The sequence below is a fragment of the Rhinatrema bivittatum genome, chromosome 8, assembly GCF_901001135.1.
Source record: "Rhinatrema bivittatum chromosome 8, aRhiBiv1.1, whole genome shotgun sequence".
NCBI classification, from domain to species: domain Eukaryota; kingdom Metazoa; phylum Chordata; class Amphibia; order Gymnophiona; family Rhinatrematidae; genus Rhinatrema; species Rhinatrema bivittatum.
Genome location: NC_042622.1, coordinates 204337377 through 204349675, shown reverse-complemented (window position 1 = coordinate 204349675; position 12299 = coordinate 204337377).

The window sequence follows — 12299 nt, the reverse complement described above, 5'->3', positions numbered from 1 at the left end:
GAGGCCTCAGGCAGCAAAGGATCAGGCACATGTGCAGAATGAGAAGCTGGGGTAAGTGGTTGAAAAGACAGTTGAGAGTGGAGAAGGTGAAGTAGAAAGCTGCAGAAGACCTCTGAGAAAGGAAACCCCTCCCTGAACAACAGCTAGATCAAAATGTGGCTGAAACCCAAGAAGTGATACTGAAAAAAATGTGTTGAAGCTGTGGATAATCCATGAATACAACTTATATTTCATCCTCCAGTGCCAGATGGAGATGGTGGGGAAAAATTCATGCACAAATGAAGAAACAAAGCTATGAGCAGATATAAGAAAATTAGTTCTTACCTGTTAATTTTCGTTCCTGTAGTACCACGGATCAGTCCAGACAGTGGGTTGAGCCTCCTTTCCAGCAGGTAGAGACAGACTAAAACTTGAATGATGCCCTATATCAGGACAGAGCCTATCCTCTACCCCTTCAGTATAACGTATGTCAAAGCATAAAACAACAAACCCAAGAATAGGATCAAGCAAGTAACTGTAAAGCTCAACAGAGCAAATATAGAATAATGTAGAAAACAAAGTCAGCATGGCTTTACCCAGGGCAAGTCTTGCCTCACAAATCTGCTTCACTTTTTGAAGGAGTTAATAAACATGTGGATAAAGGTGAACCGGTAGATATAGTATACTTGGATTTTCAGAAGGCGTTTGACAAAGTTCCTCATGAGAGGCTTCTAGGAAAAGTAAAAAGTCATGGGATAGGTGGCGATGTCCTTTCGTGGATTGCAAACTGGCTAAAAGACAGGAAACAGAGAGTAGGATTAAATGGACAATTTTCTCAGTGGAAGGGAGTGGACAGTGGAGTGCCTCAGGGATCTGTATTGGGACCCTTACTTTTCAATATATTTATAAATGATCTGGAAAGAAATACGACGAGTGAGATAATCAAATTTGCAGATGACACAAAATTGTTCAGAGTAGTTAAATCACAAGCAGATTGTGATAAATTGCAGGAAGACCTTGTGAGACTGGAAAATTGGGCATCCAAATGGCAGATGAAATTTAATGTGGATAAGTGCAAGGTGATGCATATAGGAAAAAATAACCCATGCTATAATTACACAATGTTGGGTTCCATATTAGGTGCTACAACCCAAGAAAGAAATCTAGGTGTCATAGTGGATAACACATTGAAATCGTCAGTTCAGTGTGCTGCGGCAGTCAAAAAAGCAAACAGAATGTTGGGAATTATTAGAAAGGGAATGGTGAATAAAACGGAAAATGTCATAATGCCTCTGTATCGCTCCATGGTGAGACCGCACCTTGAATACTGTGTACAATTCTGGTCGCCACATCTCAAAAAAGATATAATTGCGATGGAGAAGGTACAGAGAAGGGCTACCAAATGATAAGGGGAATGGAACAACTCCCCTATGAGGAAAGACTAAAGAGGTTAGGACTTTTCAGCTTGGAGAAGAGACGACTGAGGGGGGATATGATAGAGGTGTTTAAAATCATGAGAGGTCTAGAACAGGTAGATGTGAATCGGTTATTTACTCTTTCGGATAGTAGAAAGACTAGGGGGCACTCCATGAAGTTAGCATGGGGCACATTTAAAACTAATTGGAGAAAGTTCTTTTTTACTCAACGCACAATTAAACTCTGGAATTTGTTGCCAGAGGATGTGGTTAGTGCAGTTAGTATAGCTGTGTTTAAAAAAGGATTGGATAAGTTCTTGGAGGAGAAGTCCATTACCTGCTATTAAGTTCACCTAGAGAATAGCCACTGCCATTAGCAATGGTAACATGGAATAGACTTAGTTTTTGGGTACTTGCCAGGTTCTTGTGGCCTGGATTGGCCACTGTTGGAAGCAGGATGCTGGGCTTGATGGACCCTTGGTCTGACCCAGTATGGCATTTTCTTATGTTCTTATGGTATACCATAAGAACATGTATATGTTTCTCCCCCCATAAGAACCATATATGGTTCTTATGGGGGGAGAAAGGCTGATGTGCACGGAGCAGGAGAGAGACCTTGGGGTGATGGTGTCTAATGATCTGAAGTCGGCGAAACAATGTGACAAGGCGATAGCTAAAGCCAGAATGCTGGGCTGCATAGAGAGAGGAATATCGAGTAAGAAAAGGGAAGTGATTATCCCCTTGTACAGGTCCTTGGTGAGACCTCACCTGGAGTATTGTGTTCAGTTCTGGAGACCGTATCTCCGAAGAGACAGAGACAAGATGGAGGCGGTCCAGAGAAGGGCGACCAAAAAGGTGGAAGGTCTTCATCAAATTTCTCAAACACCTACTTCTGCAGAAAGAAAAAAAAATGGCGCAAAGCCCCTTCACCAGCCTCAATTTCGGATTACAAACGCGCACTCCACCTATAAAAGAACATGACACAGAAAACCAAAAGAGACTACTATGCCCTCAAGATTCACCACCTCATCTTTGACTCAAAAGCTCTATTTGCCTTCGTTTCCAGTCTCACGAAAGCTATCACACCAGATATCCCAACCGAACTATCCCAGACTAAAGCAGACGAACTGGCTCTACATTTCAACAAAAAAATCTCTGACCTCCTCAATCAGCTGATACCTAACACTAGCTCACCCGATAACTCATATTTTCCCCCAAACAAGGACATTCAGCTTAACGCATTCGAACCCATCACCATCACAGTGATACAATCGGTGTTGAAGAAAATGAAACCTTCATCACACCCTTTTGATCAAATCCCTTCCAAAATGCTTCTGCTCATCCCTGATACTATATCAAAAACCCTAGCAGAAATCATAAACTGTTCCCTGTCCCAGGGTATCTACCCAGATGACCTAAAAACAGCCTCAATCAAACCCCTCCTAAAAAAACCGAATCTAAATGCATGTGATCCTAACAACTTTCGCCCCATTTCCAACCTCCCATTCATAGCCAAAGTTATGGAAAGATTGGTGAACATGCAACTATCCAACTACTTGGAGGACCACAGTATTCTGTCTCCAAATCAATATGGTTTTCGCAAAGCCGCAAGCACAGAATTGCTTCTCCTCTCACTAACAGACTTCCTCCTCTCCGGAATTGATAAAGGCCAAGCATTTTTATTAATCCTCCTCGACTTCTTGGCAGCCTTTGATACAGTCAACCACTACCTCCTTCTAAAACAGCTCGCAAAAATAGGAGTGACAGGTGCTACATTAACTTGGTTTAAAACCTTCCTGGAGAACAGAGGATATAGGGTCAAAATTCATAATACAGAATCCCAATATCACCCTTCCACCCGAGGGGTTCCGCAAGGTTCATCGCTTTCACCCACGCTTTTTAATGTCTACCTGCTCCCACTTTGTCAACTGCTCACAAAACTAAACCTGAAACACTTCCTCTATGCTGACGACGTTCAGATTGTGATCCCTATAAAAGAATCCATCACAAAAACAATGGAATACTGGGATAGTTGCTTATTAGAAATCAATCACCTCCTCACCAGCCTAAACCCAGTCCTCAATGCTTCGAAAACGGAATACCTGCTTATATCACCGGAAAACAACAACACACATTCAAAGCCACCAGCCCTCCTTCAAACCGCCCACATAAGAGACCTAGGAGCCATCTTAGACAACCGTCTTAACCTCAAACCATTCATTAACCAAACCACCAAAGATTGCTTCCACAAATTACATATTCTGAAAAGAATAAAGCCGCTCTTCCACGCTCAGGACTTTAGAACAATCTTGCAAGCAATAATCTTCTCCAAACTAGATTATTGCAACTCACTACTACTAGGTCTCCCAGCCTCATATCCCAAGCCACTACAAATGGTACAGAACACAGCAGCCAGAATCCTTACAAACTCCAGGAAAATAGACCATATCTCCCCAATCCTCAAAGAACTTCATTGGTTGCCGATTCACTACAGAATAATCTATAAATCCGTCACTATCATCTACAAGGCAATCCACCACCACACTCAGCTCGACCTACAAATCCCCTTTAAAAAACACACATCCACCAGACCCATCAGGGAATCCTACAAAGAATCACTGCAGGTTCCACATGCCAAAACCTACCAACATAAATCTCTCAGTCTCAGAGCTTTCTCCTCAGCAGGTCCACCTCTATGGAACTCTATCCTACCTGACTTGAGACAAGAACCCTGCACACTAACATTTAGGAAAAGACTAAAAACTTGGCTTTTTAAAAAAGCATTCCCAGGCCTAGATTAAAACCTCCACCCAACAGCACAAACTCTTACTCAAAAACTGGATTGAAATAAGAAACCACCAACCTCACACTCATACTCAGCTCCATATTATCATGCTACACAACTGTTTCATATAGATTCATTCTTGCTATACAACTATGCAATTGTCGGCAATGTAAAGATTTCACTGTTCAGTTATATCCCCCCTTTTCCAGATCCAAGTTAACTCAACCTGTTTTATTGTAACTTTCTCACTTCCAATCTATTGTTTACTGTGTTTGAAGTTTGAATTTGGAATATTGATTACCATGTTACCCTCTGCTTTACACACATTGTTAATTGTAAACCGGGTTGATGTGATTCTTGTCATGAAATTCGGTATAACAAAAATAATAAATAAATAAATGACTTATGAGGAGAGATTGAAGAATCTAAATATGTACACCCTGGAGGAAAGGAGGCGCAGAGGTGATATGATACAGACTTTCAGATACTTGAAAGGTTTTAATGATCCAAAGACGACGACAAACCTTTTCCGTAGGAAAAAAATCAGCAGAACCAGGGGTCACAATTTGAAGCTCCAGGGAGGAAGATTCAGAACCAATGTCAGGAAGTATTTCTTCACGGAGAGGGTGGTGGATGCCTGGAATGCCCTTCCGGAGGAAGTGGTGAAGACCAGAACTGTGAAGGACTTCAAAGGGGCATGGGATAAACACTGTGGATCCATAAAGTCAAGAGGCCGTCAATGAAGAGTGGGTGGCTCGCCAGAATGACGGCTACTGCCTGGAGATAATACCCTTATTCAATAAACATACACATGGTTACTGTGACTCCAACATCGCTCTAAGCTTCAACAGCAAGAGGAAATGTGGAAAAAAGGATTTGCACTCACAAAGCGGGGAGTAGCTGGCTTGTTACGGCGGTTACTACCCCAAACCAAATAAGCCTGATACTTCACTTTCAATGCATATCCAGCATAGCTCTCTGCTTCAACGGCAGGGGAGAAGAAAAACTGATACTTCACGCATATCCAGCATAGCTCTCTGCTTCAACGGCAGGGGAGAAGAAAACTGATACTTCACGCATATCCAGCATAGCTCTCTGCTTCAACGGCAGGGGAGAAGAAAAACAACCAATAAGGGCTGAATAACATAGTCTAGGTAAAACAAATAAGCATGGGTGTAGCTTGCTTATTGCGGCGGTTACTACCCCTACTACCTCTAACTAATCAAGCTTGATATTTCACTTGGATGCAGCTCCATCACTGCTCTCTACATTAATGGTGGGGGTGGAAGGGAAATAGAACCAAAGAGCTAAGAGAAACAGATAAGTATGAGAAAAAAAATGTGTGAAGCTTGCTGGGCAGACTGGATGGGCCGTTTGGTCTTCTTCTGCCGTCATTTCTATGTTTCTATGTTTCTATACGCTCTTGCATCAACTTGGTATAAGAAAACGACCAAGGCTTCCGGTGTAATTGCTCAGTAATCTTGCACAAAGAAATATATGAAAATCTGCAGACCTGCAAGAAAACAAGCTTCGAGAGGACAGAAGACAGACAGGGAAGGGCGTTTGGACTGATCCGTGGTACTACAGGAACGAAAATTAACAGGTAAGAACTAATTTTCCTTTCCTGTACGTACCCGGATCAGTCCAGTCAGTGGGATGTACCAAAGCTTCCCTAAACTGGGTGGGACCGAGACAGTCCCGCTCGAAGGAACAGAACACCGGAGCGTTTACATCCAGACGGTAGTGCCGAGCAAAAGTGTGCAGAGACGTCCAAATGGCAGCCCTGCAAATCTCCTGCGGGGAGACAAACTGACTCTCCGCCCACGAAGTAGCCTGAGAACGCAAGGAATGGGCTTTCAGACCCTCAGGAAGCAGACGACCTTGACAAAGGTACGCCGAGGAAATGGCTTCTTTCAACCATCGCGCAATCGTGGTCTTAGAAGCCTGCTTAACCCGGTTGGGACCACTCCAAAGGACGAAGAGATGGTCCGATACGCGGAAGTCATTAGTGACCTGGAGATAACGAAGCAAGATTCGTTTGACATCCAGCCGACGGAGGTCGCCACCAGCCATACCCGCGACCTCCTCCGGCGAGAACGCGGGGAGTTCTACCGACTGGTTGACGTGGAAAGCGGAGACAACCTTAGGTAAGAAGGAAGGAACCGTCCTGAGAGAGACCCCGGAATCTGAAAAACGCAAGAAGGGCTCCCGACAGGACAGCGCCTGAAGCTCGGAAATACGGCGAGCAGAGGAAATAAAGACCAGAAAGACAGTCTTTAGAGTAAGATCCTTGAGCGTAGCGTGGCGAAGAGGCTCGAAGGGAGCCGCACAGAGAGCACGAAGAACTAGGTTAAGACTCCACGACGGACACGTGGCCTGAGAGGGGAGGCGGAGGTGTCTAACGCCCCTCAGGAAACGAATCACGTCAGGGTGAGCTGCTAAGGCATGACCGTCCACCTGACCCAGGAGAGAGCCGAGCGCAGAGACTTGAACGCGTAGAGAACTGAAGGAGAGGCCCTTAGAGAGACCCTTCTGAAGAAAAGAAAGAATCAAAGGAATCGAGGCGGAGCGCGCAGGGACACCCGCCTCCGTTCACGCGGACTCAAAAATTTTCCAGATGCGCACATAGGCCAGAGAAGTCGACTGCTTCTGGGCTCGCAGCAGGGTGGAGATGACCTCCTCCCTATAACCTTTGCGCTTCAGACGCCGCCGTTCAAAAGCCAGGCCGCAAGACAGAAGCGATTGGCCTGGTCGAAACATACAGGCCCCTGCCGGAGGAGACGAGGAAGATGACAGAGGCGCAGGGGCCCGTCCACCGCTAGATTGATGAGATCCGCGAACCACGGCCTTCGCAGCCACTCGGGAGCGATGAGAATCACCGGTCCCCGGTGGAGCTCGATTCTCCTGAGAACTTTCCCTACCAGTGGCCACGGGGGAAACACATACAGAAGGACGTCTGCTGGCCAAGGTAGAGCCAGAGCATCCACGCCCTCTGCGCCGTGCTCCCTCCAGCAGCTGAAGAACCGATTGGCCTTGGCATTGCGCAGAGTCGCCATGAGGTCGAGGTGAGGAGGACCCCACCTGTCCCCTATCAGAGCCATGGCCGCGTCAGAGAGCTCCCACTCTCCCGGATCGAGCGACTGCCGGCTGAGGAAGTCGGCTTGAACATTGTCTTTTCCAGCGATGTGAGAGGCCGCAAGGCACTGTAGGTGACGCTCCGCCCAAGCGAGGAGACGGCTGGCCTCTAAGGCTACCAGAGGACTGCGAGTGCCCCCTTGGCGATTGATGTAGGCGACTGTGGTGGAGTTGTCGGACAGGACTCGTACCGCCTTGCCGCGGATCAGGGGAAGGAACTCCTGAAGAGCCAGGCGGACCGCCAAAGTTTCCAGTTGAGTGATGTGCCAGCGCGACTGAGTCTGCGACCATGTTCCCTGGGTGGACTGAGAAAGGCAGACCGCACCCCAGCCCAACAGGCTGGCGTCCGTGGTCACTATCGTCCACTGTGGAGCTTGAAGAGGCATCCCTTGCAGAAGATGAGGAAGAGACAGCCACCACTGTAATTCGTCGGCAGTAGAATCCAAGAACGGAAGGACTATGTGGAACTGCTCCGACACTGGCTGCCAACGGGACAGCAAAGCTTTCTGTAACGGATGCATATGAGCAAAAGCCCAGGGGACAAGGTCGATGGTAGAAGCCATGAATCCCAGGACTTGGAGATAATCCCAGGCTGTCGGGGAAGGTAGGGCAATCAAAGTCTGGACCTGATCGATCAGCTTGAGGGCTCATGCCCAAGGTAAGAAAACCTTGCCTACTTGGGTGTCGAAGTGGGCTCCCAGAAATTCCAACTCCTGGGAGGGCTGAAGCTTGCTCTTGGAAAAGTTCACTATCCACCCGAGAGAGGCAAGGAGCTCCAAGACGCGATCCACCACCCGCCGGCAAGAGGTCTCCGACTTGGCCCTGATGAGCCAATCATCCAGATAGGGATGGACGAGAATCCCCTCCCGGTGCAAGGCCACCGCTACTACTACCATGACCTTCGTGAAGGTGCGAGGAGCGGTCGCGAGGCCGAAGGGGAGAGCTCGAAACTGGAAATCCTGGTTGAGAATGTGGAATCGGAGATACTTCTGATAGTCGCGGTGAATGGGAATATGAAAATAAGCTTCTGCGAGATCGAGGGAAGCAAGGAACTCTCCGGGGCGGACCGCCGCAATGACCGCCCGCAGGGTTTCCATGCGGAAGTGGGGGATCTTGAGAGCCCGATTGATCCTCTTGAGGTCCAATATTGGGCAGAAGGACCCGTCCTGTTTGGGCACGGTGAAGTAAATAGAATACTGGCCGGCGCCAATTTCCCTTTCCGGGACGGGGACCACCGCTCCCAGATCCAGAAGCTTGGAGAGAGTCTGGACCACCGCGTCCCTCTTGGCCCGGCCGCAAGGCGAGAAAAGAAAGAGATCTGGAAGTTCCCTGACAAGGTCGAAAGCGTACCCGTCTCTGATAATGTCGAGGACCCACTGATCTGACGTGATCTTGACCCATTCCTTGAAGAACAGGGAGAGGCGTCCGCCAAGGTAAGGAACCGAGGAATGGGTCGGCTGACCTTCATTGTGTGGCAGGTTTAGCGGTGGCACGCACGGGCTGGCCCTCGCGAAAGGGCCGTCTGCCACGAAAGGACTGCGACCAGGACTGCGCACGAGAAGACCCCCCTCGCAGAACTGCCCTGCCCCCGAGAAGCGAAGCAACGCTGGCCTCTGAAGCGAGAGCGAGAGGCCGCGAAGGATCGGGAAGGCTTAGGGCGGTCCTCTGGGAGCTTATGGACCTTGTTGTCAGCCAAGGAGTCCATAAGCTTCTCGAGATCCTTGCCAAAGAGCATCTTACCTTTGAAGGGCAGCGTGCCCAGCCGGGTCTTCGAGGACTGATCAGCCGACCAGTGATGTAGCCAAAGAAGCCTCCGGGCCGCCACTGCCGAAACCATCGCCTTCGCCTGGACACGGACCAGATCGTAGAGGGCGTCCGATACGTAAGCGGTTACTGCCTCCAGACGTTCGGCTTGTTCTGCCTCACCTGGCGGAAGCTCCCGGGCGCAGAGTAACTGTTGGACCCACTGGAGGCCCGCTCGCATCATGAGACTGCTACAGCAAGACGCCCGGACCCCGAGGGCCAGAACGTCGAAGATGCGCTTCAGGTGAGCCTCCAGCTTACGATCTTGTGAATCCTTCAAGGCCGTGGAACCTTCCACCGGAATCGTAGTGTGCTTGGCCACTGCAGAAACATAAGAATCCACCGATGGATATTGCAACAGCTCCAAGCCCTCCTCCGGGAGGGGATAGAGCTTATCCATCGCACGCCCCACCCGAAGTGCAGCCTCAGGAGCCTCCCATTCCCACAGGATAAGGAGCTAAAGCATGGGGTGGAAGGGAAAGGCCGAGGCCGGAGCCCTCCCAGAACCGGGTTCATATCCTTAGAGAGCGAGGCCATGAGATTATCCACGGAAGGACTCTCCAGACCCAGCTCCTGCAAAACAAAAAGGGAGGAGGGGGTCTAATTCCTCCTTACGAAAAAGACGGAGGGCTCTAGGGTCATTCCCCTCTAGGGGGGGGCATCCGCCGAATCAGAGGAAGCAGCGGGGTCCAAGGACACGGGAGACACCGGGGAAGGGGGGGGGGGGGAGAACTGCCGGGACCACCCGCACCGGTCCCTGGGGCTCCGCGGCCGGTCCAGTGGTCAACGGCGCTGAACGAGGGATTTTTGGCGGGGGGGCTTTTGTCCAGCTCATGCAGACTAGCTAGATAAGATTTGTGCATGAGGAGGACGAAATCCGCTGAAAAAGGGACCCTGGATTTGGCGGGGGGGGGGGGGGGGGGGAGGCGAGGGAAGGTCAGGACCCCCCTCCTGGGCACCCGCGGGGGCCAAATCGGGGGTTAAATCAAAAAGATCTGGCCCCCCAGCCCCAGGGAGCACTGAAATTGGCCCCGATGAAAAATCCAAGATGGCGGCCGTTCCCGGGCTCTGCCGACCCGGGAAAGGCCTAGCCATGCCGGGAGGAGTGGAGCCCCGGGCTAAATTTGCTTGTCCTGCCGAGGAGGCAAGCAGTGCAGAGGCCCTGCCGCGAAAAACGCGAAGAGGGCAGCCCACAAGAAAGGCAGGCTGCCAGCCGGGACATAGCTAAGCCGCGGCTGAAGAAAAAAAAGCTGAAAAAAAAGCTTGATTGACAGCCTGCACAGCAGGAGAGAGCAGGTGGGAAACCTGCTGCCTTCTGCTTCTCTGGCTGCCGGTTCTAGCCCTACTCTGACCAGAAAAAAATAAAAAAGCTGGTCAACTGCTGCAAGTAAGTTAGAGGTAGGTGAGTACCTGCAACTTATTGAAAGTTTGAAACTTTTAAACTTTTTTTTTTTTTACTGAGCGCAGCAGCAGGTTAAAAACCCTCTCGGCAGCCAGAGGGGGAACGAGGCCCGGAGAGCATCGGTCCCCACACCTGGAAGCATCCACGGACTCAGGACTATGCAGGGAACCCCCTCCTGCAAAAGGGGCAAAGCCCCCCTGAGCCGGGCAAGAGCTGGGAGACAGACGTCTCCCACACAAAAACAGTAAAAGCACTAAAAGAAGGCAAAATTTCCTTCATAGATTTTTTCCTTTGTTTCTAAAACAAGTGGGAATCAAAAGAACTACTTGCTTGAGCCGAAAAAGAAAGAAGAAGAGGCTGACTAGTCTACAGCAGAGAACCGAAGGGGAGATATGCTGCACCTGCTGGAGACAGACGAATACTGAAGGGGTAGAGGATAGGCTCTGTCCTGATATAGGGCATCCTTCAAGTTTTAGTCTGTCTCCACCTGCTGGAAAGGAGACTCAACCCACTGTCTGGACTGATCCGGGTACATACAGGAACTGCACACTGTCTGTATACATCATTTCGTTCTCTATGTATATGTACACAAATATACACATATATATTCACACATTCACACTGATACCTGCTGAAAATTCAACAAAAAGGTATATCGGAGGAGGTAATCTTCCAGACATCATCTAAACCCCAATGCTCCCCTCTTTCCTCTCCAGCCCGATCCCAGAGGTTGACACCATGCTCCTGTTTGCCCCTGCTTCCCTATCTTAACCTAGTCCCAGCACTCTCCAACCCCAGCACACTGACCCTCCTGCCCAGCCTGACCTCAGTATATTCTCCAAGCCTCCTCAACTTAATCCCAGCAGTCTTCCCCATTATTCTTATCCCCCCTCTACCAACCTAACCCCAGTACTGTGTACACCCCCCCTCCATCTGGACTCCAACACTCACATCCCCCTCCATCTCCAACCTGAACCTAGCATATGCTAACTCCCCTTCCCTCCCAGCAGTCTGACCCCTTCCACAGCCATAGCACCCTCTGTCCTCTCTCAGCCTGACCCCAGCCCTACCCAAGTATTCTCTGTTCCCCCTCCACAGCTCAAGGCAAGCACATTGCAACCCCCCAGCCAGAACCCAGCAATCTCTTCCTCTCATCCAACCACAGAACTCTTACCTGTCCATGATCAGCAGGGTGCACAGGTGTAGTAATGTGCATATGTGCATCTTATCTGGTGAGCAGCATACATACACAATCTGAGTTATGTGCATGCTCTGTGCACAGCTTAGCATAGATGCACATGCCTGCCAAAGAGTATGCAGTGCTCACACTTATAAGCCTAACAGACTATGCATATGCGCGCACACCACATTCTCCTTTAAGTGTATTTTGATACAGACACACATGTTGGAAGGAATGTTTGTCATACCATTAGCTAATATCATCTACTTAAAGCTTGTAACCAAAGCCTCCTGCCCTGATGCAGAGGTATCTGTTAATTTCAAAGGCTACTGGAATGCTGCTCCAATTTGACAGGTCTATGTATGCTTCTGCCCCTTTCTCCCATTGTTTTATAATTGGGAAGAGAGACTAGTATGATTTTCATTGCTTCTCTAGTTTTTCTTTTGGCCATACATGTCCTCTCCATTTCTGCACTGCCTGCTCCATGGAGACTGGTGGTCACACAACATTTTTATTAATGTATGTGTACCTTGGATTTGAAAAAGGTTGGAAAACACTATTTTCATTAATGTTGTGCCAAAACGTCCTTCCAACAGGCTC